The sequence below is a fragment of the Eretmochelys imbricata genome, chromosome 1 (assembly GCF_965152235.1).
Source record: "Eretmochelys imbricata isolate rEreImb1 chromosome 1, rEreImb1.hap1, whole genome shotgun sequence".
NCBI classification, from domain to species: Eukaryota; Metazoa; Chordata; order Testudines; family Cheloniidae; genus Eretmochelys; species Eretmochelys imbricata.
In genome coordinates, this window is record NC_135572.1 from 230,330,101 (window position 1) to 230,356,641 (window position 26,541).

At 42.8% G+C, this 26,541-nt stretch overlaps 1 pseudogene; it reads right to left on the reverse strand.

Annotated features, from left to right (window-relative positions):
• LOC144271479 (claudin-4-like) lies at window positions 1-26,168 on the reverse strand (annotated as a pseudogene).
• Between the last annotated feature and the right edge of the window lie 373 nt (window positions 26,169-26,541).

Here is a 26,541-nt window from a genome sequence, read left to right on the forward strand (position 1 = left end):
TCAGACGCAGTTTTTGCTGGGGTAGTCACTGCGGGGCTGGAAGACGGCGGCGGTGTAATGGGTGCTGAAGTTGGTGCTCTTCTCGGGACAGGTGCAGTAGAGGAGGCCACACCCCAGAACCAGCAGGGCCGCGGCAGCTAGGGTGACCAGATGTCCCGATTTTATAGGGAGAGTCCCGATTTTGGGGGCTTTTTCTTATATAGGCACCTATTACCCCCCACCCCATCCCGATTTTTCACACTTTCTATCTGGTCACCCAAGCTGCAGCCCAGCCGACGTAGAGGGAGGCCCTCAGCTTCCTCTTATGAGCTTCGGACACCAGCGGATTGTAGGAGTCCCGGATGATGGTGTTGGATGGACCAGCAGACAGGGATGAGGCAGGGGATGCTGGAGACGCAAAGACGGCTCTGGAGACAATCATGATATGTGCTTTGGAGCCTTCGTCCTCCATGCAGTTGGTGCACTTGGTGCCCACAACACTCACCAGCAACGCCAGCACCGACAGCAGCACTGAGATGACCATGAGGGCGTGGCCGGCCTGCAGGTCTTGGGGCAGCACCAGCCTGGAGTTGTCGACCTTGCACTGCATCTGGCCTGTGCTCTGCACGATGCAGTTCATCCACAGCCCCTCCCAGATGATCTGTGCCACCACGATGTTGTTGCCGATGAAGGCCATCACCTTCCACATGGGCAGGGTGCCTGAGATGACGGACCCCAGCCATCCCAGCACTGAGAGCACCATGCCCAAGACCAATAACAGGCAGCCTGCCCAAGTCCCCCATCACTACCAAGTCCTGTGTTTTGGATGATTTTGTTAGTTGTTTTAAAAATGTCTCATCCACCTCTTCTTCCTGATTGCATGGTCTATAGTAGACCCCTATCACGACATCACCCTTGCTTTTTACCCCTTTTATCCTTTAACCAGAGATTTTCTACAGGTCTGCCACGAGACTTCCATCTCAACCTCAGTCCGAGTGTGTACATCATTGATATACAAAGCAACACCTCCCCCTTTTTTCTCTGCCTGTCGCTCCTGAACAAGCTGTACCCTTCTATACCAATATTCCAGTTACATGAATTATTCCCGAAATTTCTGTAATTCCAGCTATGTCATATTTGTGATTATTCACTAGTATTTCTAGTTCTTGCTGTTTATTCCACATACTTCTTGCATTAGTATACAAACAGCTAAGATGTTTATTAGATTTCCCCTCTATAATCCCTCATCTCTCCTTTGTCCATGCTGCGATTTCCCATGTCACCACCCCACCCCCCAAATTCTGACTCTACACCCAGGTCCCCATGTTTTTGGACTTATCTGTGAGCTTTTTGTCTCCTGCCAAATCATCCTTTTATTTTGGCATCACATTGCAATCATTTTGGTCAAAAGAGTAGCCAGTTTTAAAAATATGCAATGAGCGTTGCCATACTGAAAAAGACCAAGGTCACACAGTTCAATAGCTTGTCTTATAGTTGATGTTTCAGAGGAAGGTGAAACAAACTCATAATGTATCCAGCCGCTATTACTGCATGGGCCTAATAATGCTAATTCTCTCTGCCCCCTGCTGGTGATCAGCTGATGGACTTGCAATTTTTATCCTAACTAGTACAACAGGTGTCATTGTTAGTCATGGGAGCAAATCTCTTTTCAGATGTATTTGTCTTAATATTGTTTAGCAATGTAAAGGTTAATTATATTCTACATCTAAAATATCTCCTTATAGCTATTGTAAATACCTTGTGGGGTGGGTTTTTGTTTTTTGGGGTTTTTTTGAGTTTCCTCTTGTTCTCATAATAATAACCCACTGCTCCCTCCCCTCACATGTTTCTGATCTTGGTCTTGATGCTGTAGCCAGATCTGCATCTGCTTTTGCCCATTAGTGAGTAGAAGGTGGGAGGTGATTTTACTGCTGTGGACAGCACTGGTGACACTAATACTGGAATACAGTGTACAGTTCTGCTGTCCAGATTTTAAAACAGAAAGTTAAAAAACTGGAGAGGTGCAAGAAGAGTCACAAAAATGATTTAAGGGCTGAAGTAAATGCCAAGAACCAATGGCTGGAAGTTAAAGCCAGACAAATTCAATTTAGAAATAAGGCACAAATTTTAACAGTGGTCATGGAACAAACCGCCAAGGAAAGTGGTGATTATCCATCTCTGAGTCTTCAAATCAAGACTAGATGCCTTTTTGGAAGACAAATTATTTGGCTCAATTCAGGGGTAACTGGGTGAAATGCAATGGCCTGTGTTATACAAAAGATCAAACTAGATGATCTAATGGTCCCTTCTAGCTTTAGATTGATAGATTTTATGAACTGAAATAAGGGTGATGCAAAATATTTTTTGGAAGTTTTCCTGCTCCCATGAGCCTCCACTCTCCACTAGTTTCTGCGAGATTACAGCTTAGTTGGGAAAGTGGAATCAGTCTGAAAAGGGACAGATGAAGCACACAGCCCTACACATTCCCATACACATATCCATTACAAACAAAATATTAGAATACTTATGAAGTGTTAAGGCAAGCTTAGAGCTAATGAGCGTCTTTCCATTCACTTCAATGAGTTTTGATTCAGGCCCTGAGTGCACAGTGGAAAAGCATGCACTGAACATTTAGATTGATTTAAGCGCCATATTGATTCTGACAATCACTACATATGAATAAAAACATAGTAACAATCACTCCTTCTTAAAAATTAGAGACGTGAGCAGTCAGTCTCTCTCTCTTGGGACACCCCTACAGAGTATACAGTTTGGAATACCACAGAGGTATTTAGCTAGAGAGTAATCAGTTACAGCCATCTATCATATTGCAAATAAAATGATTCAAAGAAAAAAGTTCCAAACAGGCACCTTTGGGCATTTCACTCATCCCAAGCAATCCCTTAGCTGTTGCTGCACAACGCAGAACATAGCTGACTTCTGAGAGCCATTCACAGGCAACCACTTTTGAATAGATGTCTTTGCTTTGCCATTTTTTTCTCTGTTTTTAAAGGGAAGAGCCATTGTTTCCTATGGGTGTTTAGTGCCAGCTTCAAATAAACTGTCTTATTTATTGTAAGCACCGTTTTTCCCCAGTAACATTGATTTTTTTTTTGGTCCAGTGAAATTATAAATATTTTTAGCTTAAATATAAATAATACTGTGAATGAGCTGTCTGATTATTCTAAAAATAGTTTCTCTGTTCTAAACCATTCACTGGATTGAGAAAGAGAAAGAGAGAAAGAGAGAAAGAAAGAAACTGTGTGTCTGTCTGCAGGAGACAGGGCACCTCAGCTGTGTTGCTTGCTTTTGTTTGATAGAAGAGGGTTATTTCTGAGATACCAGTGGCTTATCTGGAAGTGTATTTACCATACTTCAGCACGGTCTCTCTTCAGAATGTGGTTCAGAAGTCACTAAAGAAAACCACACACTGTTAAGACTAAACATTCTTGAGTAAGCTTCAGTTATGGCAAGTTCGACTGCACAGGCTGTCGAGAGTGCTGTTACTGACATTTTCCAAATAAAGAAAGCAAACAAGTTACTTCAGGAAGAAAATCACATCTATATGATTTATAATAGTGGGAGTTAGTCCATCAAGGCAGGATGAACCCAGTGAACCAGGAGTAACAGGCCACCCATGGACTTCAGCTTTGCCTCCAATGCCTTAGCTCATTCTACCTGGTCCATAACAACTGGTGTGGACCGGCTTTTTTAGTACTGTGCAGGCTTCCAGCAATGCATCAGCCAGGTCTCTGAGTTTCAATATGGGTTCATATTAATAGGGGAAAATAGAGGGATCCTATTTACAGCCTTCTGGCAGCAGGTAGGTAGAAAAAAACCCCACCCCTCCAAAATCAATGTTTGCTTTACTGAGGGCCTCCTTAGGTGTACATTGGAAACAATTCCGTCTGTCTGCCACAGTTAAGTCACCCTGCAGCCTGGTGTGCCAGCCAGTAGTAGACAGCGGTCCAGAATCAACAGATTGCTGCTGTTGAGCAGTACCAGACCACATGGCCAAAAAGGGATGGAAAATGTTAGATGTGACACAGCACCTGATGAATGATGATAATGAACAAAAAGCATAATGGGGGCAAATGGGCATCTCAGCTCCTTTTCTTCCAAATTGTGACACGGCATAGCCGCTGGCACCACTAATGTAAGGGCTATTTTTAGCAGTCTGGACTCCTCCTATCTAGTATAAGCCAACTCCCAACTTTCTTCTTTCCACCATTGACTCCCAGTTCAAAGGAGTGCACATTATTTACATCGTGGGCCTGATTCTCCACTGCCTTGCACTTTGTGTAGTCACACTGGAGGTCTCACTTTATATCCACTTGACACACTAGCATGTGAGGTGGTGAGAAACCAGGCTCTGTGCACTTGATCATAGAACATATGGATATGCAGCTTTCTCGCTATCACTCCTACTTTTGTGCATGCCTGGACACATGCACATAAGTATTTTACTACTAGGTTCCTCCAAGTTCAATGATTTTTGTTTTACTACAGAGATTTCTCTTGAAATTCTTATCAAAAATCAAATCATTCGATTTCTCCAGCTCACTTCATGCTAACTGATGAGACTCAAAACTTCCATATTCCAAATCCATTCCATTCTATATGCTAATAGGTGAGCACTGTTCCAGGCCGCCACTGGAACATTTATGCTTCATTAATTTTTGGTGATCACCCTGCCTCACCTAGTGTTATACCAGGAAGATATCTGAAAGCCAAGTGAATTTAACCACTTGAGAGTGCCATAACCTTCCACTACTGCATGGTCTGAGGTGCTATTCGGAACTAGAAATTATACATACAAATACAGAGCAATTGGATCTGCACAGGTGCTGGGCAATGTAGACTGGAGTACAGCACCAGCAAGCTCCAGTTGTTCCTGAAAGCTATTTCTTGAAAACAAAAGAAAAGAAAAGCTTATGTACTCCCTAAAAGCATTCACCGCCAATCCTATGACCACATCTGTGGTGGGCAGACCTTTCAGCCCTATTGAAGTCAATGGGACTCCAGATGGGTGCAAGGTTCGCCCACAGAGATCTGATTGCAGTGCACCACCAAAGCACGATTCCTACAGCACAGATGTGCTGTGTTGCTTACTATCAGTCTACTAGGGCTGCAAATGGTTATTGCATCCTTTGCTCAACACCTGCAGTGCACAGAACCATTGACTACCCCAGCCCAGTCTTCTGCTAGAGCTGCTACTCAAAAACAACACGCACTTTGGGGTTTGACCTTCTATACGCTTGCCAGTTCTTCCAGGGCTTTGTTTACACACTTGGCACTCACGTCAATGAGCCACACTGAAGCAAGCCGTTAAAGTGTTCTTTCTCCTGAAAAATATTACAGGGCTTTGTTGCAACTCTTCAGAATACTATCTCACCACTCACCATACCCAACCTGCTCACTAAAAATAATCAGTGCATTGTAATCTGGATTTCTCAGGTAGTGATTCTATCCCTACCAGAGTGTGAAATAGATTTTTCCACATAATTTACTGTTTTTCTATAATTCACGAAACCTCTTTTTGCCGTGCATAAATGGTCACCTCTTGTTTATACATCGCTATGGCGCATAACTCCTAATGGACCAAAAAAATAAAAAGGACAAAGCTTACATTTACTCACTACATCCACATATGGTGTACAAAAAAATAATATCCTGCTGCCCCCGTCCCCTGCCAAAATTTTGATGGGGGGAAAAGGTTTTCTTAAAAGGTTTATGTGTTTATACCTGTCTTAATGATACTCATTATCAAGTTATTTCACTCCACACTCATTTGGTATGACTATGAATAAACCCAAACAGACGATAGAGAAGGAGGAGTGTTGCAAGCATACTATTCATGCGGGTGGCAGCCTTAAAAACTCCATTTTGTTTACTTCTCTGGCGGACAGCCTGAAAATGCTGCTTATCAATAGTATTTGACTGAGTAAGCACCACAGTGTGTTCTCAAAACACCATTTCAACCTCAAAACACTCTTGTGAGGTACAGTGGATAATTTATGCATTTTTTTAGATAGGTAAACTGAGTCACAAAATGGTTTGAAGCAGCCACACATTGACTCACTGGCAGAGTGATGCTGGAACAAAACCTCAGGCTCCTGGAACTCTAATCCCCCTGTATTAGACAGCACAGTCTCCCAGTTAGATTGCGTGGTTAGCTGAATGCCATAAAGCCTCTGATGTAAATATACACATTCTTCCTGTCGTTAAACGTGTGGGTACCTTGTGAGTAGCTGTGACACTGGATTAGAATCAACAATATTATTTATGGTTGAGATGATTTCGCCATGGCAATCCAAAAAGGGAAAAAGAAGCTAGCAGTGCATATTTAGGAACATAAGAATTGCCATACTGGATCAGACCCAAGATCCATCTAGTCCAATATCCTGTGTCTGACAGTGGCCAGAAACAGATGCAAAAGAAAATAAAAATAAAAATATAACTTCTGTTGAAGAGACTACATAAGCACACAAACCTCTTCTCCACCACAACCCCAGGGGACATTAGGTCATAAGACTGAGGCAAAGTCAGGAGGGTTTTAATCACATGTAGACACCAATCAAAATGGAAGCCAGAAATCTGAGTTTTCTGGGTGGATGTGAAGGAGGAAAACAACAATGCAGAGTTTAATCCCATGATCCAAATACACCTCCAGGTAATGGTTATGAGGGAGATTCAAAACAAGAAGCAATTCTGGATGGCAGAAATATGGCAATCGTAGCTGGGCCAGAATACCTAGAGAGGAGTTTGTGAGATTTTGCTCCCATCAATCCTGAACTAGAATCTTAAACTTGATTCGGGCCAGAACTAGAGCTGGTCCGGAAACCGTATATCTTTCCATGGAAAATTTAAACTATTTGTCCAAAAAAAAAAAAAAAGATTTTCAACCTAAAACTAAAAGTTTTCAGCCAAAAACTTTTCAATGAAAACTCAACATTTTCCCTGGAGAGCACACACTTTTTACAAAGTAATTTATTTAATTGACACCTCAGTTTTCTATCCAAAAGCAATTCTAACCAGCCTTACTCTTAACCCAAATCCTGAACAATAGACTGGATGAACACAGACCCAAACCCTGCCTCTTCAGCCAATTTCTAATAAATTAACATTATAGAGGTGACAGATGCATTAAGAACATCATGGAATCATTAAAAGAAGCCTTGGAAATCAATTCCTTTTCAATCTTATTTGAATGACTTCTCTCTTCCCATTTAATAAAATGGAACCATCTTCTGCTGGTGAAAGTGACTGTTACATAGAAGCTCATCTTTTTGGTCTCTCTGTTCCCTCTCCGCCCGAGTGACTACTATGATCTCTTTCTGATCTGCCTCAGAATTTCCCCTTGCTGACCATGACCACCATTTTGTTTTCTTTTATCCCACTTTCCCACTCATCTCTCCTTTTGTAATCTCCATTCAATCAACCTTTCTTACTTCATCAGCTCTCCCACGCCACACACTGCTTTAGGCTGGAGGCAGCTAATTAGAGAGAAGTTCACCTGCAGGGGACAGGCAGGGATTTTCCAAAACACAGGAAATTGGAAGCAGAGAAGGTGGCAGGCAGAAGTCTGCAGTCACTCCCTGGGAGAAGGGAGGAGTGTTTGGGTGGCTGCAAAGATGAGTTGCCTAAAGTTACTACCCGGGAGGAGGCAGTGAAGAGACTGGCAACCCCAGAGAAGTGGAGAGGGCCAGGAGGTATGGAAGTGGCTCAGGGAAAGGCAGCAAGGTGCAGGAAATGGGCCTTGGCTGCTGTGTAGAGGGTCCCTGAGCTGGAACCTGGAGTAAAGGTGGATCTGGGTTTTCCTGCCAGCCACTGCTGGAGTGGCCCTGTGAGGCAGTGAACCAGAAGATCGACTCAGACTGCTGGAAAGTAGGAACCTTGATACACTTCCCCCAGAAGGGGAAACCACAACACTGACCTAGCCAGCTGAGTTACGAAGAGGCCGCTGCAGTTCCCAGAGTGAGAGAAGGGCTGCAGAGGAGAAACTGAGAGGATGTAACCACTGGAAGGGGCATTGGCCTGACCAAGCTAATCCCCAGAACTGCCAGGAGGTAGTGCCGTCCAGCGGTGAGTAGAGCAACCCCACCACAGAAGTCCATGAGCTAATCTCACTTCCTCCATATTAAATGCATCCTTTCATCACTTGGCTCTCTCTCTTTCCATTTCTAAACAACTTTATTTCTCTTTGTTTATTTAGTCTTATGCTTCCAATGCCTGCTGACTGTAACAAAGTTATGACACAAAGGACTACTAGTAAGAAACTGACATTAATTTTCTGGCCCAACCCACATGACTGGGATCAGTATCCACTGAAACATGCTCAGGTATCATCTCCCTAATTTCAATGGTAAAAGGTCACTAATCAGTTCATATGTACTTACAGAGATGACATTTCCAGCTCCAGTATCTGTCTGGAAATTCACTTTGTTTCTGTATCACCAGCAGTGGTTTTTGCCCTCCACCTCTATGTTCATTAAATGTACTTCTTTGGAGTTTGTCATGACAGCAGTACAACTGCAAAATGGTTGCTTTCACTGAAAGCATGACAGTGCATATCTTGGGCTGGCCACCTTTTGCATAGTCTTGGTATTATCTCCACTTCTATTGCAAAATCTGGACTCTGCAGTTTGTTTACCTTTGTATTCTCCTTTTGTACCCCAGTGCACATTTTTAACTGGATACACTTCATTTCTTTCATTACATGATAGCACTTTCATTTGGGAAGCACAGTTTTCACTTGCCCTGCTAATATCTACAGCTGTCTGTGAAGTCAAGCCCATATCAGGGCTGATTTTTGTCTTGGTTACTAATTACATCATACACAAATGATTCAGGAGTCCATCTGACAGCTGTTCAAATTCACATGGCTTAGCTTTATCACATAGGCCTGAAACAAATGGTCAATGGTCTCACCTGGCAGCTAGTTTCATGTGAAGAAATTGTCCCTTTCCCAAGAGAAAGTCTTTGTGACTCTCTGTATTCTTCACTTTTCTGAATGGATTGGTCTAGTAGTTTGCAGTCCCCTTTGTGTTCCTACTGGAATATATTGTAGATATCCAACACCACTGGGCCTGCCACTTGTATCATTGTGGAAGGTTTCACCGCCTATGGTTTCTCTGCAATGCCACTTGCTTAAGGGAACATTTGAAAGCAGAGCTGAGCTTTCAGACTCTCAAAGGGCAAGACAAATGTTTGGGGTGTTTTTAGTGTTGTAAATTGTATTTTATTTTACCATTAGGAATAACATTCATGGTGTTGGAGTAAATGATCTCCATGGTTAGCAACATTCTCAATTTTGCTTCAGTATTTCATTGAACAGCATTTCTTAATTTGGAATATTTCAGCCAGTCAAAGTGCAGAGTTGTATAGTTACTGATACATAACTGCACAGATTATTTCCCTTTTCCATTGATTTCCTCACAGATCTTTTTTTGATTGTAGGGGCCTGTTTTGCATAATCACTAAATAGTTATTTATTGTTAGATGCACAGTCTGGGAATCCCTGTACTCTGATTGGCTAAAACTGGACATCAGGCCACAAAAGCACAGCAGTCTAGATGTAGCATCTATTTCCATGCAAGTAAATTGTTACATCTATGTAATCATACTGCGAGTATGCAAAACTTTCTACTCTGGTCACTCTACTCTGGTTGGTTCCTTGAATTTTGCCAGCAATCAAGATATTGCCTCAGTGCCTCAACCTCTTCAGCTGAGATAGAAGAAAATGTATATGAGACAGAAAGCAGGGAAGCAATGAAAATGGGTCTGTGAAATTTCTGAAAGGGAAAATTATTTTAAAAAAAGCAGAAGGGCGGGATGCTTCTCTTATTTCAAAAGATTTCTCTCCTTTATACGTTCTTCTCCCTAAAATAATGCTCAGATCTTTTGACCAAATTCTCATGACCTTACTGAAACCAAATAGCACCTTAATCCACAAGAGCAGATCAGTGAATCAGAACTGCTCCATTGTAAAGACAAGTATGTTACAGCTGTTCTGGGGAGACTAGCCCTGCTGGCCTGTTGAGAGGGAACGGGAGGAGGCAAAGGCTATAACAGATAGGAATGGAATGAAATGGTGGAAAAGTAGAAAGGGAGATGACAGAAAGAGAGGAAAGAATGGCCCAAATCAGACTGCTTTTATAAACAATTTATCTTTCAGTGGTTTGACAGCCCAGCAAAATGATTACTGTGTATATTTATAATCTGTGAATAGGACTGGATCCTCATGTTTTCATATTATCGCTGTTTATGGCCTTGATAAGGCAAGCTGCTCCATGCATGAGCAATCAGTGGGGCTCTGGGTTCTGTTCCTGAAGTCAGTGGGGCTCTGGGTTCTGTCCACATGGAACAACTTGGACTGGGGCCTACAGTGGTTGTTGAAAGACAGTGGCATCCCTACTAATGTATGTCACATCCACATTAACCTCTTAAGTGATCCTACAGTATAGTTTCCATTTCACAAAAACATGTGGGTGGCCATGAAGTTCAGCATATCATCCTTAGTCCGGAGGAAACCCTGGATACGCTCCACCTTCCCATAACACAGCTGTCTACCACCCTAATCAACTACTCACCATGTTAATGACCACTATTAAATGTTAATTAATGATGTGTGTTTGATGTTTAACCTTTGTTCATGATTAGATTTGCAAGTATATCTGCAGTCTGCATAATCTAAAGAAATAGCAAAATGGCATTTCTCTATTGAACCCAAATGCCAAGTGCTCTGCTAAGGTCATTAGAAATCTCATGTTAACTAATCCTGCCAAATTTTACAAGACAGTTACCACAAATATTTTCTTCTCTGTTTGGTCATATCATCTCTAGACATTTCTCTTGTGTTTTGATGTGAACTACAAATATGTAAGGCTTGGACTTCCTACTGTGAAGAATCCCTTCCATAAACAGGATCGTCAATAATATTTGGGCACTCTGTGTGCAGTACTTGTTTTTCACATTTTTGTCTTATCTGTGTCTGAGCTGTCTAATAACTGGCCACTTCACTATTCAAGAGGTCTGCGTCTTCAAATTATCTGAAAGATTGGGAAAAATGATTAATAGAGGATTGCCTGGTTTTTACAGGAACTGGTGAGACTTGTGCACTCTGTTTAAAGGCGGGGTGACTGCACTTCTTGATACATGGGCTGCCCAGTGAATCCAGAGGTATCAGTAAATCACTTCCAGTTAAGATTACAGAGATTTACACTTGAAACAGGACTAAAAGCCCTCTGTTTCCCAGCTGTATCATGGTGCAGTGGAGTGCATGTGTGAGAAAGAGGCACACACTCCTGAATAATGCTAAAAACCATCAATCTCTTCAAGAAGTTAAAGCTCCGAAAGAAGGAAAATCTGCACCTCAAGCTTCACTTTGCACTCACATCAATCAGAAGTAACTTCACAGCTAGTAACATCAGTTTAAGCTCAGAAGTAAGTCACTGGAAGCCAATACTAAGGTAAAACTGGCACGAGATCAGAACCAAGTTCTTATTCTCTGTGGGCCAATTCCTTGTTCCACTGAAGTTAATAGCATAGTGACACAGGCAGACAGCCCTAACTTTCTGCAGTGTGCCATTCTCTGTCAGATGAGGCACTGATCCAAGCCAGTCTTTCGAGGATGATTTTATCAAGAGTCTTGTGCTTTTTGGTGTTTTTCTTAAAGCCCCATCTCCTGGAATCTCATGAAAATCTTTTAACCAAAAAAGTAAGTTTCCTTTCATTGTTACACATGAAAACATGAATCCAAAAAGGTTCAAATACCAGAAGACAAAAAGAAGCAGCCCACAGTTATTAAATCTCGTGATTTTTTAGGCCAATTTCATTATTTTGGAATGCCTGGGGTTGGTAATACTGCCAACCTTATAGAGTGGGCATTAGTATGATGGAGGCATACCAAAAGATAGCAAGGGCATCCCAGACTGAAGAGATGGGCAAAAACACAGTAGGGAAGGAGACAGGTGTTATTTGGACTTGAAGTACCAATAGTAATTAAAGAGAAGAAGTGAAGTGAATTCACTAATAATGCAGAATGAGAGAAGGGGAGGGAACTAATAATGTGGCAGTTCTTTCAGGTTTTAACTTGAAAAAAACCCCTTTCCTTTTAATTTCTTTTTACATTCACAGTGTTTTCTATTGCAGAATTGCGTTACATATTTTAATGGGATTTTATACCTGAATTTTCCCACTTCTTCTTGCTAATCAACTGTAAAAATGTCACAAGAATGAATGGAGAGAATGATTTTTATACCGCCGACAGCTCAAGGCTGAATGACAGATGGTGCCTTGCCTGTCTGATATGACTTCTCTATGCTAGATAAAAATGCTTGCAGTCAATGTTTGGTGGTCTGGATGCTATTCTGTGGGATTTGAAGTGATGCTGTGTAACACTTAACTTGCCTGGAAATAAGTGCTAGTTCTGTCTTCATAGTAATGAAGATATTTCTAATCCAAACAGCACTGGAGGAAAATGCACTGAGTTCTTATGCAATTCTTATGCAATTACTCAAACTTCGCCAATGAAATCATTATTGGTGTTTGCTTGTAGGTGCATTTCTTGGTCTCCTTAGTATGACACAGGTGTTCAGAATTGGAGAGGCGCCTGAAATGCTGAAATCAAGAGGAAAGAGAGGTCACAAACCAGAGCACAATTCAGATTGTAGTTTATCAGTGCATAGTGAGATTATCTACAGACTCTCCAGGCTGCTTCTCCAGCTGTCTATGATACCACTTGGACCCTCTGGCTCAGCTACTCCTTCCTCTTCTACCTGAATCCTCCCCTACCACCACACCACCTTCGCCTGACACAGAGAAATGCATTCACCCAGACTCTCATCCGCCATTCCCAATGGATCTCACTCAGAGCGGCAAGAACCATCCAAGGCAGAGAAAAGACAAAGTGAGACTGTCATGTGCCAGAGGGAACTACTAAAATTACAGCCTGTCCCCCATACAGTGGAGCTTTCCCCACAGCACTGAGGGAATAGAACCAGCTAACAAGCTCCATAATAGAGAGCGACTGACCAGGCAGGTTTCCAGAGGCCACGATGCTGATATTGCTTGAGAGGGATTCCTGTTGGAACAGCTGCTGGGATTCCCCTTATGTATTGTGCAGACGCCTTGAACCCAACCCTTAATAAGTCAGGAAATCATAATTCAAAGAGGTAAGGGGATCATTTGTGAAGCTGGATGGAGAAGGGCAGAATGCTGAGGAAAGGCCTCAGTGGAATTTGTGGAAGAAAATCAAAGTCTGTTTCCTTAACTGATGGGAATGGCTACAGCCTTCATCACTGGATACTTGCCAGCCACCAGGAAGTGTGAGCTCTGGCAGGAACTCTTGTGCTTTGGGGGCTTCAGAATTATTGTGAGCTTTGGATCCCAGAACAAAGTTCTTTCCTGATGCAGCTTGATCAAGTTAAGGCAGCTCCACAGAAATGTATCCTGTGTGGGGAAAGGGAAAAGGAGAGGACAGATGAGACTACAGTGGGTATGAAGCCATTGTACAGTGAAATCGCCTGCAAGTGCGGATGAGGATTGGGCCATTATCCTTTATATTCCCTGGGCTTGAGATGGGGGCTGCACTGTACTACACCTCGAACACCATCCAGTACAACTAATGGGGATGGACCGATTTCTCTCTCAAGTTACCCCAGAACTTGATAATGGAACTGCACTTTACCCTTCATACCCTCCCCCTCTGCAGGGTACATGCAGCCACACAACAGATACTTGTTACTACAGAACATTTCCTAGGAGAGTGCAGGAAAACAAGGATATTTCCATTGCCCATCACATCAGTGCTTGGGAAGGAAGATATTCTATTACACCTCAAATATCCTCCAGAACAGGGGTTGGGGACACACCGAATTACCCTTGAGGTTAACCCTAAGGCTGATCCCAAGCCCTGGAAACTGGGCTGCGCTGTATTGACCTTCCCTCCTGCTCAGCTCAATATCAACACACAGACCTGATGAAGAAGGAAACCTCCACAGGCCGCTTACCAGGTGCAACACTTGTATGTTGTAAGGACACAATGACACTGTTGATGCCAGGAATCCTTAGGATGTGGCTCACCCTCTGTTGCGATTTTCCTACAAATATGCAAAACAAAGGGTTTTTTCAGGTATGTTGGCAACAAGAAGAAAGCCAAGGAAAGTGTGGGCCCCTTACTGAATGAGGGAGGCAACCTGGTGACAGAGGATGTGGAAAAAGCTAATGTACTCAATGCTTTTTTTGCCTCTGTTTTCACTAACAAGGTCAGCTCCCAGACTGCTGCGCTGGGCATCACAAAATGGGGAAGAGATGGCCAGCCCTCTGTGGAGATAGAGGTGGTTAGGGACTATTTAGAAAAGCTGGACGTGCACAAGTCCATGGGGCCGGACGAGTTGCATCCGAGAGTGCTGAAGGAATTGGCGGCTGTGATTGCAGAGCCATTGGCCATTATCTTTGAAAACTTGTGGCGAACCGGGGAAGTCCCGGATGACTGGAAAAAGGCTAATGTAGTGCCAATCTTTAAAAAAGGGAAGGAGGAGGATCCTGGGAACTACAGGCCAGTCAGCCTCACCTCAGTCCCTGGAAAAATCATGGAGCAGGTCCTCAAAGAATCAATCCTGATGCACTTGCTTGAGAGGAAAGTGATCAGGAACAGCCAGCATGGATTCACCAAGGGAAGGTCATGCCTGACTAATCTAATCGCCTTTTATGATGAGATTACTGGTTCTGTGGATGAAGGGAAAGCAGTGGATGTATTGTTTCTTGACTTTAGCAAAGCTTTTGACACGGTCTCCCACAGTATTCTTGTCAGCAAGTTAAGGAAGTATGGGCTGGATGAATGCACTATAAGGTGGGTAGAAAGCTGGCTAGATTGTCGGGCTCAACGGGTAATGATCAATGGCTCCATGTCTAGTTGGCAGCCGGTATCAAGTGGAGTGCCCCAGGGGTCGGTCCTGGGGCCGGTTTTGTTCAATATCTTCATAAATGATCTGGAGGATGGTGTGGATTGCACTCTCAGCAAATTTGCGGATGATACTAAACTGGGAGGAGTGGTAGATACGCTGGAGGGGAGGGATAGGATACAGAAGGACCTAGACAAATTGGAGGATTGGGCCAAAAGAAATCTGATGAGGTTCAATAAGGATAAGTGCAGGGTCCTACACTTAGGATGGAAGAATCCAATGCACCGCTACAGACTAGGGACCGAATGGCTAGGCAGCAGTTCTGCGGAAAAGGACCTAGGGGTGACAGTGGACGAGAAGCTGGATATGAGTCAGCAGTGTGCCCTTGTTGCCAAGAAGGCCAATGGCATTTTGGGATGTATAAGTAGGGGCATAGCGAGCAGATCGAGGGACATGATCGTTCCCCTCTATTCGACATTGGTGAGGCCTCATCTGGAGTACTGTGTCCAGTTTTGGGCCCCACACTACAAGAAGGATGTGGATAAATTGGAGAGAGTCCAGCGAAGGGCAACAAAAATGATTAGGGGTCTAGAACACATGACTTATGAGGAGAGGCTGAGGGAGCTGGGATTGTTTAGCCTGCAGAAGAGAAGAATGAGGGGGGATTTGATAGCTGCTTTCAACTACCTGAAAGGGGGTTCCAAAGAGGATGGCTCTAGACTGTTCTCAATGGTAGCAGATGACAGAACGAGGAGTAATGGTCTCAAGTTGCAGTGGGGGAGGTTTAGATTGGATATTAGGAAAAACTTTTTCACTAAGAGGGTGGTGAAACACTGGAATGCGTTACCTAGGGAGGTGGTAGAATCTCCTTCCTTAGAGGTTTTTAAGGTCAGGCTTGAAAAAGCCCTGGCTGGGATGATTTAACTGGGAATTGGTCCTGCTTCGAGCAGGGGGTTGGACTAGATGACCTTCAGGGGTCCCTTCCAACCCTGATATTCTATGATTCTATGAAAGGACATGTATACACACTTTGAGTTGGGGGCATGATTCCAAGCTTGAGGAGACACACCCATGCTAGCTCCAACTGAGCTAGGGCACTGAAAGTAGGGCATAACTGCAGCAGTGTGCGTGGTGGGAGGGGCTAGTCACCCTGAGTACGTGTCTGTGGTCTCAGCAGTACGTACCTGGGGTGGCTAACACCTCCCACCCCACACGCTGCTGCAGCTACATTCTATTTTTGGTGCTCTAGCTCAATGAGAGCTAATGTGTGCATGTCTCCTCGAGCTGGGAATCGCACCCCCAGATTGAGGTGCAGATGTGCCTACACAGATACCAAGTAGGGATCCCACAAATTGACACAGTTGGAAATGAATGGCCCAAATATGATCAGTCTCCAGTCAGGAAGAAAGAGAGACCAGCAGGCCCATTCCTAAGGTGTCAACACCTCTCAGATCAGGCTGGGGAAGCAGAACCTTGATGGGCCACTGAGTATCTCCAGTCCGGTCTTCCATTTGTGGAGGCAGCGTCATAAAGCCTTGGGCCTGGTCTCTAGCATCCCTTCACTGCTTTGAAAGTAAGCCACAAAAATTTACTGATCACACAAGCCGCACTGTGAGGACTGGGGAGCTGTATTGTGTCTCCAGCTCTGAGAAGGAAACACCTCAGGGAGAGAGGGTGAGGTCACTTTCTTCATTTTCCAAGAAACCCCTCCCCAGGCCCAGTCAGTTCCCTTGGTACTGGTGAAATAACAAGAATTGGGGGACTTACTCCCAACTGCCATGGAGTGCTCCTCTTCCCGGTACAAGAGAAATATCGGGAGTCTGTGACATATGGCAATATGCCCAGGTAGGGCCTGAGCTTCCCAGCGCAGTCCTAGGGTCTCTGACTTTGCCATTGTTTCTCAGATCAGTAATTGCAACACAGAGCAGAGCCTGATAGTCTGAAACAAAGTAGGGGGCTGGTCACAGACTAGAGCACAGATCACACTGGATCCTTTTGAAACCCAGAGAAATCCCATTGAGATGCTACAGGCCTTTTGCCTTCCGCATCTCCTTCTCGCTCTCCCACGTAAGGAAGCCTCTTCATCCCTGCCATAACCAAGACATTTCGCTATACTCTGCCAGTGCCCTGTTCCCCCTGAGACAGCCCTGACATTCTCCGCTTCCTCCCCATCTGCTCCTAGTCTCACTCTCCTCAGTTCTCACACCTCTGCATTCCAGTCAGGCTGCTGCTCCACCTTTATGCTGCCCCGGGGCCAGCAGCAGAAGCATATGGGCACAAAGAAGAGTCTCCCTGCTCTCAGTTCCTGTAGCTGGCACCACAGGAACTCCTGGCGGACGGAAGGAGTGACTGCCATGAAAGTCCAGCTCAGGTGCTGCAGCACAGGGATGGAGAATGGAGCATGCTCAGCAATTCCATGGGGAGACTTGCTGAAACTCAAAGATAATAGGCTGAGGGAAACTCAGCCATGGGTGTTTAACATTAAACTATTAAGTCCATATTGAAGCACCTATTTGTATGTAAGTGTCCTGGTTTTCAAGAGAGCTGAGCATCCATCAACTCCTGTTGAAGTCACATGGATCCTGCACATATTGTCTAGAAGAAATACAGATAAGACATCCTAAGCTACATAACTAAATAAAATGCTAACCAGGCAAAGGTGGTCATTAAAAAAGGCAGGAGGTGTGGGCGGAGGGAGGGGGGACCTCACAGGCCTAGACCAATATCGGTAGAGAATAGCTCTAAAAATGTTTCCAATAGCTTTTTAAAGTGATGAAGGGTGGGCCCAAGCGGATGGACTTCCGTGCCATAGGGGCCATCACAGCAAAGGATCGCTCACCCATCAAACTAAGCTGCAATAATGGGACCCCTAAAGGGCACGCAAGTGCATCCGAGCAGAGATTCCCAAGACTCAAGGAGGAAGTCTCAAAACAGCCAGGTTCCTCCTAATTAAGAACTAGAACAGGCCTATTAGACACAGCCTGCAGGGACAATACAGAGCCTCACCCCTTGAAGGGAGCCCTGGGAGATATATCTTCCTGGACTCCCTGACTTGCCCACTATTTTTCACATGCTTGCTTTTGGGGTGTATCCTGCCCTTGCATGCTTGAGCCAGCTCAAATGGAGAAGCAGGCCCATGGCACAGGGACTGTACAAACATGGGTGAACAGCTCCTTTTCCCCTATGGGCCTGGAAGAATCTGTCCCTAGAACATCCATCAAAGAATGTGAGTCTGTTTCATGTTTTTCCATCTGAGAACCTTGAGCAGTTGTTTTTGGAATTCCCTATTTGTAATTATTAATAAATAATTGCTTAGCATTCTATGGAGCTAATTAACCTAGGTTTTGAAACCAAAAAAATTCCTAAATTGAGAGGGAGGATGAAAATCATTCTTTTGTATAATTTAGACTCATCAACCAACTCTAGGTGTTTAGGGTACAATCTCTTTCTTAAAAGTGCATAGTGAGAAGCAACAATAGCTGTATGATAAAAAAAATACAGAAAGTCCTATTTTATTAGCCATTTCCCCCCCAGGCAGGATCATAGAAACAGTTGTTTTCACTAACAAAACAAAAAGTGATCATTTAAAGTCTTTCTGAATAGCACTTTCGCCTCAATATTATAATATGATATGAGCAGCTACTTTGACACAATATGTAAAAGGATAGTTATGGAAAATCCAATATTAATAGGCCAAGATAAAAATAAAATATGCTAAGAAATGATTAAAAGCTTGGAATGTGTCTTAGGGTATAAAGGATGAATTTTGCTCATGGTTCAAACAATCCTAGTAACCCTGGGGTTTTCAAACTTCATTGCAGTGCAGTCCCCTTAGGGCAACAAATTACTACATGACCCCCGGGAGAGAGGGAGCTGGAGCCCAGCCCTGCCACCCCAGGTTGGGAGAGACGGGGGCCGGAGCCCAAGCCCCTCTGCCATGGGTAGTGGTGGAACTAGGGCTTCAGCTTCAGCCTTGGGTCCCGGGAAGTCTAATGCTGGCCCTGGCAACTCCATTAAAATGGGGTTGCGACCGACTTTGGGGTCCAACCCCACAGTTTGTGAACCGCTGCCTTAATCCTTGTGATTGGGGTGTGTGTGGTGGAACTCCATGCAATCCTTGAATAGGCTGTTGAATAGGGGAGGTTGGAGGAGCGAACAGGATGGGCGTTTGTGGTGGGAAGGACATTAACATCACTCTGACTCCAGGCTGCAGTGTCTTTCTCTGGTTCCCCCTTTGTGATGGGGCTCTTCTTTAAAAGGTAGTCTCTGGTGCAGCCCAAAGACTCTCTTTGGAGAGAGCTATGCCAGGGAAGCACCACTACAGCCACAGTACTAGGAGGGCTTGAACACATGATGGCATTCTGGCCCCATTGAGGTCACTAACAAAAAACTCACATGATTTCAGTAGAGCCAGCAGTCCACCCAGAGCCTCCCAATGTGGATAGTCCTGGCCCCCTGCTGATGCCTTGGGATCCATGTGGAACCCTGGGGATCTGTACAGTTTGGGAGTCAGGCCAAGAAACTGTACTGAGGGGGTGCAGAAGGGGAAATCCCTCCTCTCCCAACAATATTAACAGAGAGAAATCACTGCAAGGAGAATGTTGTATAGATTTTCTCCTCTTTAGTCCCTTCCTTTGGGTTTGCCACATGAGAGGGTGATGTTGATCTTTGTTAATAATTCTGTTGATGATGCGTGAGCCAGAATAGAATCCAGCTCACTCTGTCTGAGCTCTTCAGGAGTAAAAAGCAGTAAAATATTTATGTCTTCAAAGTCAGCAGGGAACAGATCTGCTGGGTTAGATGCAGCCATTTTATTAAAAGTCATTTTTCCTAGAAGAGCAACCACATTAGAGAGACAGCTAGGCCATTTTTGTAATAAGAAAGAAACCTGTTTAGGTCTCCAATTGTGTCCTATTTGAAGGAAAACAGCACCTATTTTGCTCAGCACATCAAGGAAAAGTCCACAAAGTCAGAATCAGTTCTCATCATGAGTAATCTATGAAATCTATTTTTAAGTTTTTAATTGACATTTCCGAGCCTAGTGCTGCAGGCAGCTGTAATGAAGTCATTTATGACACTGGCAGAGCCAAATGAAAAACCAGATGTAAAAATGTAAACCAGATTCCAACTTGCTTTAATAATGGTTAACCATCAAGAAAAGTAATATTTAAACAAAACTTTTTCATTTAAAAACATTTCTTTTGAACTGTTAAACTAAGCAGGTTGGAAACCGGTTTGCTACATCTCTTCCGTATGAAGATTGTGTAAATTTAAAGATAAGTTATAAATACTGGTCGTGTTAAATCAATGGAACAAAAATTTGGCCTTAGATCTTCAACAGACAAAACAACCATTGTTTGGGTCCTTGCTAAACTGGATGTACTGTAACATTGCTAAGCTGTCCCCCTAACTTACATTGTGTCATTTGAGATACTGTGGGAGAATTTGTTTAAGAAAAGTTTTACAATGTTCAGAAAAATGTACATGCATTTGGTGTGATTATATATGTAGGCAAGTTAATGTTGATCCTGGCAGCAGTTATTAGTGCTCTTTAGAAGCTATACATATCACTAGAGAATTGTATGATTACTTGTGCTTTGTAAACTTTCTCACCTGCTATCTCTCACATTAGTCATTGCTGATAGCAGAGTTTCAGTTACATAGTGACATGGAAAGTTATTCTGTCCTTAGCCATTAGACTTTTTTGTTCCTGGGGAGATGAACTGGTCATGCATCAACTGTGACACAATATCAGGATCACTTTACCTGGCAGACATCAGTATCCATTTCTCTTTCAAGCAGATCAAGGTTTTTAAATCACATATAACTACTAAAAAAGAAGAATGTGTCCATCATCATAACATAGCACTATTTTTATGTATCACGAGCAAGCTGTCCATGCAATACTCCTCCAAACAAGCTCCCAGCACCAACATTTTCAATGTCAATGGACCAAATTTAGTCTTGCTGCAATAGGATACAACTCCCATTGAAGCCAATTTGACCCATTCTGCCTCATAATCCATTGAATACACAAGAGCATTTCTGCTCTCATTTACACCTCTGTGACACTGATTAACTCAATGGGGGACACTGTGGTTTAATTAAGAGGGAGGTTTGATCCAAGAAGTTGTTTGCAGACAATGTTCAATCAGCCTATCTACAAACTTTACAGATTTGGTCATATGCAACAAACACATATGTGTAAGAGAACCTCACAATAGTATTTGTCTGGTGAGACAGTTAATCAGGATGGGATAGATAACTAACTGCCGTACTTCATGTTTTTTCTACATGCACTTTCTATCATCATCATGCTCATTACTAGGATGGAGTTGTTCATATGGCTTGTGAAACTGGCTCCTTTTGGATGTCAATGTTTTTGAGGTTGTGAATGGGATTTCCAATCTTCTAGCAGGGAATGCTGCAGAGCTGGCATCAGTTACAGCATACTGGAGGAGCAGAAGCTTATTTCAACAAGAAAGTGCAAGCATATCCCCATTATTATTGTTAGAGAAACATTTATATTGCAATAGTGCCTGGAGGCCTCAACCAGGTGGGGGCCTGATTATGCTAGCCACGATACAAATGACAGTTCCTGCTCCAAAGAGCTTAACATAGGGCCTGATCTTCAAAGGACCTCAACCCAGCCTCTCTTTTTCCCCTCTCCTCCAAATATATTTAAATCCACAAAAAACTTTCCACGTTTAACTGTAGATTCAAGTGCTAAGCACTTAGGGGTAAAATCCTGGCTCCACTGAACTCAATGGTAAAACTTTCATTGACACCTGGATTTCACTGTAAAAGGTCTCAATATGCCAGTTGCGGGCACAATCAGCTGGTAAAAGGTCTATGTGCTGGCATTTATGAAATTATGTCCACAAAAACAGAGCTTCTCATATCACAGTGACAGGCAGCTGTCATAGGGTGTGGCTGCCCCACAGCGCCCCCTGTTGGTAGAGGATAACGTAGCCAGCAATCCCTGCCTCGGATTTCCTCAGATTTCCTCCCTGAGGTTAGTTTTCTCAGCTTTCCAGACACTGGCCTTTGCTGGAGATGTGGCTAAGCCCTCCAGCCAAGTTACAGACAAACATAACCCCTTTTGGGATAGCAAACTTCTCAAACAAATAAAAAGGTTCTTCTGCCCTTCGGGATTTCTCTGCAACCCACCCTCTGAGCCCAGTTCACAGCTCCTTTCTGGGCTACCTTTAAGACTCTTTTTCTCTGCTCTAGGCTGCCTGCTCCGTGTGGTTCCAGACTGAACTCACTCAGTTCTTTTATTAGGTCCAGGTGTCCATTAAGGTATCACCTGACCTTCTTTAGTCCTGTGACCTCAGGCTGGGAAGCAACTAATTAATTATTGTCAGGTGTACCTGGCCCCATCTCTCCTTAAAGGGGATAGTGACACTGTGATGACAATCTTACAAAAAACTATATAGGCAGACAGCCGGATAGGATTTTTTAAAAAATTACTTGATAGTTGGCCTTATTTGGTCATGGCATGGCACTCTGGAAACCTCGCTGAGAGTGAAATCAGAAAACACAAATCTTTGCTTTTCATTTGTTCAGAAGCTCTGCAGCCATTATTATTGAAGGGAGGTGCAGAGGGGTACGATATGGCCCTTTATATGTGTGGGGAGAAGGGGAAAAATTTTAATAACTCTAGGAAAAGGTAGGGAGAGTCACTGACTTGGGATTTGAAGGCAAACTACAGATAAAGTTAACACTGGAAGCTTGGAACAAATATGAGAAAAAAATTATAGCAAACAATTATCAATGAAATGCTCAGAAATGTTCATTATAAAACTTTTTCTTACCTTTTTACTAGGATTAACTGTCAAACTGTTTAAAAATACGATTGGAAAAAAATGGAATAGCACAAGTGTTTATTCATTCATGCTTCCTTTGTGTATCAGATTTAATCACGAAGGACAATGGAAAGAATCTAAAAGATGCTGGTTTTATAAGTTAGTCAGAAATGTGAAAAATTATAGACTATATAAACGAATATGAATCTCTGACGCATATTAAAATAGCTATAATTTTACAGGCATTACGTAAGACATTAAAAAATACAGATACCATATCTATCACAGGAAATGATTCTTTTGAAAAATTATGCAGCAAGTTTAAAATACCCACCCTGGAACAGACAAGATCAAAAGAAAAAATGAATCATCTCTATTTTGGGTGCCAAATACCACAATGTCACTAGCACCTTCAGCTGAGCGTCAGTGCTCCCAGGAAGCTACTGTACGCTTTTATAAAGTCCTGCTAGTGATTCTTCCCATAGACATGTAGTAATCATAAAAACATATCATGTGTATATGTGGCAAATGGTATGAAACAAGACTGACCTTTAGCGCCACATATTAGTGAGACGGTGAGGGCATTTTATTTATTTATTTTTAGATACTGCATCATCATGACAAATGAACTGGTTAGGTAATGTCTACAACAAAAAGTCTACACATCCCCTTCCTTTAGCTAATGAAGTATACACACTCTAAGGGCAAACTCAGATTTGGTGTATGTGGGTGCAACTCCATTGACTTGAATGAAGTTATACCGTGTCTGATTATGGCTTAAAATCTATATTCAATAGTGCTGGCAATTTTCGTGTCATCTGTGCTCTAGCTTTATTACTGTACAGGCCCCTCTTTCTTGGAGTCTTAGACCAATACTCCTGTCCTAATCAAAGGAGAGGAAACATTATTAAACCTATTCCTATAAGTGCACTGAATACTAAAGGCTATAATTATACACTGGGAAAAATGCCTCCCAGACTGTGTAATATTCTATAAACCATACTGAATTCCTGATGAAAAAAGAATGCTGAAGTCATTATAATTTTCTGATCAATTTTCATTACTGCCATGCTGTCCTCTTCCTTCTTAAAGACTTTAAAGGCCTACTTTTCATTTACACTAAAGCCACTTGACACTGCTCTAGCAGCATAAAGTGGCTGTAAAGTGGGAGTAAGTTTTTCTTGCGCCCACTTTAAGGACACTTTATAGTCTCATGGTGCATCTACCCTAGTAAAAGAGGTGTATTTTTCAGCATGTGTTAGCTAGTGTGGACAAAGTGGTTGACAGTTTTCATGTTAGCAGGTCAAACTGAACACCAGGGGGAGCTTAGGGTGGTACAAAGGAGCAGTAAAGTACGTGAGAATCAGGACATCAAAGTCTCAAAACAATTAACATTATCTTCATCCTCTGAAAGTAACCAACATGTTCTCTCTGTTTGGAATTGCTTCAAAAAACAGTGATGAAATCTAAATGCCACGCTAAACTCCCAGAGCAGAACTATATTCAAACTTTTTCTCATTGTTACTGTACTGGGAGATAGCAGACAGAATGCCTGTGGAAAATATAATCTTGTCTGGACGTGACCTTTCGCTAGAGGATTCTATATGTAAGATCCAGTAGCTGATCGAGAAATTTGTATTGGGATCCTGGGTGGGATGCAGGATGCACATAAACTTTATGTAAATGACTATGAAAATTATCTGAGTTTAAGTAGCACAGCATGATATCTAAGACTAATTAGTGCAAAGATTAATTAAATTAATGCACTACAATTTCATTAGTGTGCTGTTTACTTCCTCTTTTTAGATCATTAATGAAGGTGTTAAATAAGAATTGGCCTAACACTGATCCCCTGCAGTACCCAACTAGACACACTCCAGTTTAACATTACCCTTTGCTTTTGGTCGTTTAGCCAGTTTTCATTACACATGAGAACGTTCTTAACACTTACAATGTGTAACAAGTATTACAGATTATTAGCAATAAAAATGATAAACAAATCAATGTTTTAAGATGGAAACTCACTGACATGGAAATTTTAGTTCCCTGTGCCACTCTCAAGAGTCAGGTTAACATCCTGTTTTTCAATGGTTGATTGCCAAAATTCCTGTGCATAACCATCTGCAATATTAAAAATATAAGAGTTTTGGCCTGACCATAGAAGTGTACATTGTATCAAGATGACAGCAGTTTCTCAAAGAGGCAGACCAAGTTCCACCCAGCAGGCCTTTAATCTATTTTATGTTTACACAGAACTTGCTATTCTTCAGTACGTCAGAACAAAAAAAGGATTGTAATCTCCCATGCCTAGAGTTGGCAAAAAAACAAAAATGAAATGCCCCTATAGACCACTCTGTTCTACTGCAGTTACGCAGAAGTGATGAAAAATAATAATTTAAAAAAAACCATACAGCAGACGGGGGTTTACTATAGTTACATGCTGCAGAGTTTGCATGTTGGGTGGCTCTTTTTCTGCAAGATAACGTGGTTTCTCCCCCAAGACTTGGGGTTTTGAATGCAATCCAAATCCTCAATCTGATTTTACATGACTGTGGTCTAATTCTGATTTGTATTTGTCACCACTTTCAGCAGCAGACATTAATTCAGCAGTTTTGCTTGGAGACTGGAGAGGGAGATTAAAAGGAGTAAATCTGTCAAAGGTAAAAGTACCTGCAGCTGTCTGAGATAATCACAATATTCAAGTGTTGAGATTAAATAGCAGATGATGGTTACAACTGATGGAAAGAGCATACAGTGGTTGCCAGTGAAATCTCTGCATTGTAAACTTCTCCAACAAACACTTCATCGCTTTCTTCCATTCTGCCTCCTTCTGCATGGAAAAAGTGCCCTCCTGGAACTAATTAGTAAGGTCACTACCCTTTCAAATCCCTCATTAAGACCCACCTCTGCTGCAATACCTGCTGTACCTACAAGACTCCATGCCACTAACGTTTTGTTACTTTGGGTAAAGTCAGGAATTAATGTAATTTGTGCACATCACCAGTCTATGTAACCATATGATGTTCTTACAGTTACCTTCATCCCTTCTTCTCTCCTATTGTTTGTTATGATCACTTTTTGCATTTTGCTTCTAATTAGAATATAAACTCTTTGGGACTGGGACCATGTTTCTAAAGCAATGGGCCTCTGATCCTGATTGGAGCCATTGTAACATCTACCGTACAAATAAATAATAATCCATTTACAACTCTGTAGGGTAAAACTAATATGTTAAGTGCACCTGGAAAGAGCCTATGCAGATCATGAGGACAGGTGAAATGTGCTGTCTGTGAGAAATGGCACTAAAAAAGTAAGCAGCTGTACTTTGTATAACTGTACTTTCCAAACGATTAAGTTGTAGCCCCATGGGATCGAAGTTGGAGCTAACAAATACATGAATTACTATGTCCGGGGAGCCATATGCAAAGATGAAGATTGTAAACTGTTGACCTGGGGGGCAGGGATCAGCGTTCATGTCGCGTTCCCCATCAGTACCAGCCTGGCCTGGGCAAGCGAATAATCTAACCAGCGGACCAAACTGGGTGATGAATCCTGGTCGCAAGACACGTTGTGAATACGCTAAGAAGACTGTTGACTTGGCACAGGTGGTAAAATGTGCTCCAACCACTGATACTATTGAATCCTTCTGATGGCTCAGAAAACACCCCCGTATTGCGACCTGAATAACAAAAGTGGGCAGACAGTCAAAACTGAATGAGCCAGTTTCATCTACACCATTCCTTTTGACTATTTCCACTAGCTAACCAGCATTATTTTGACCCGCTAGGATCTGTAACTCAGTACCAAAAGGGACAGACAAATCTCAAGGAATCAGCATGGACACTGGA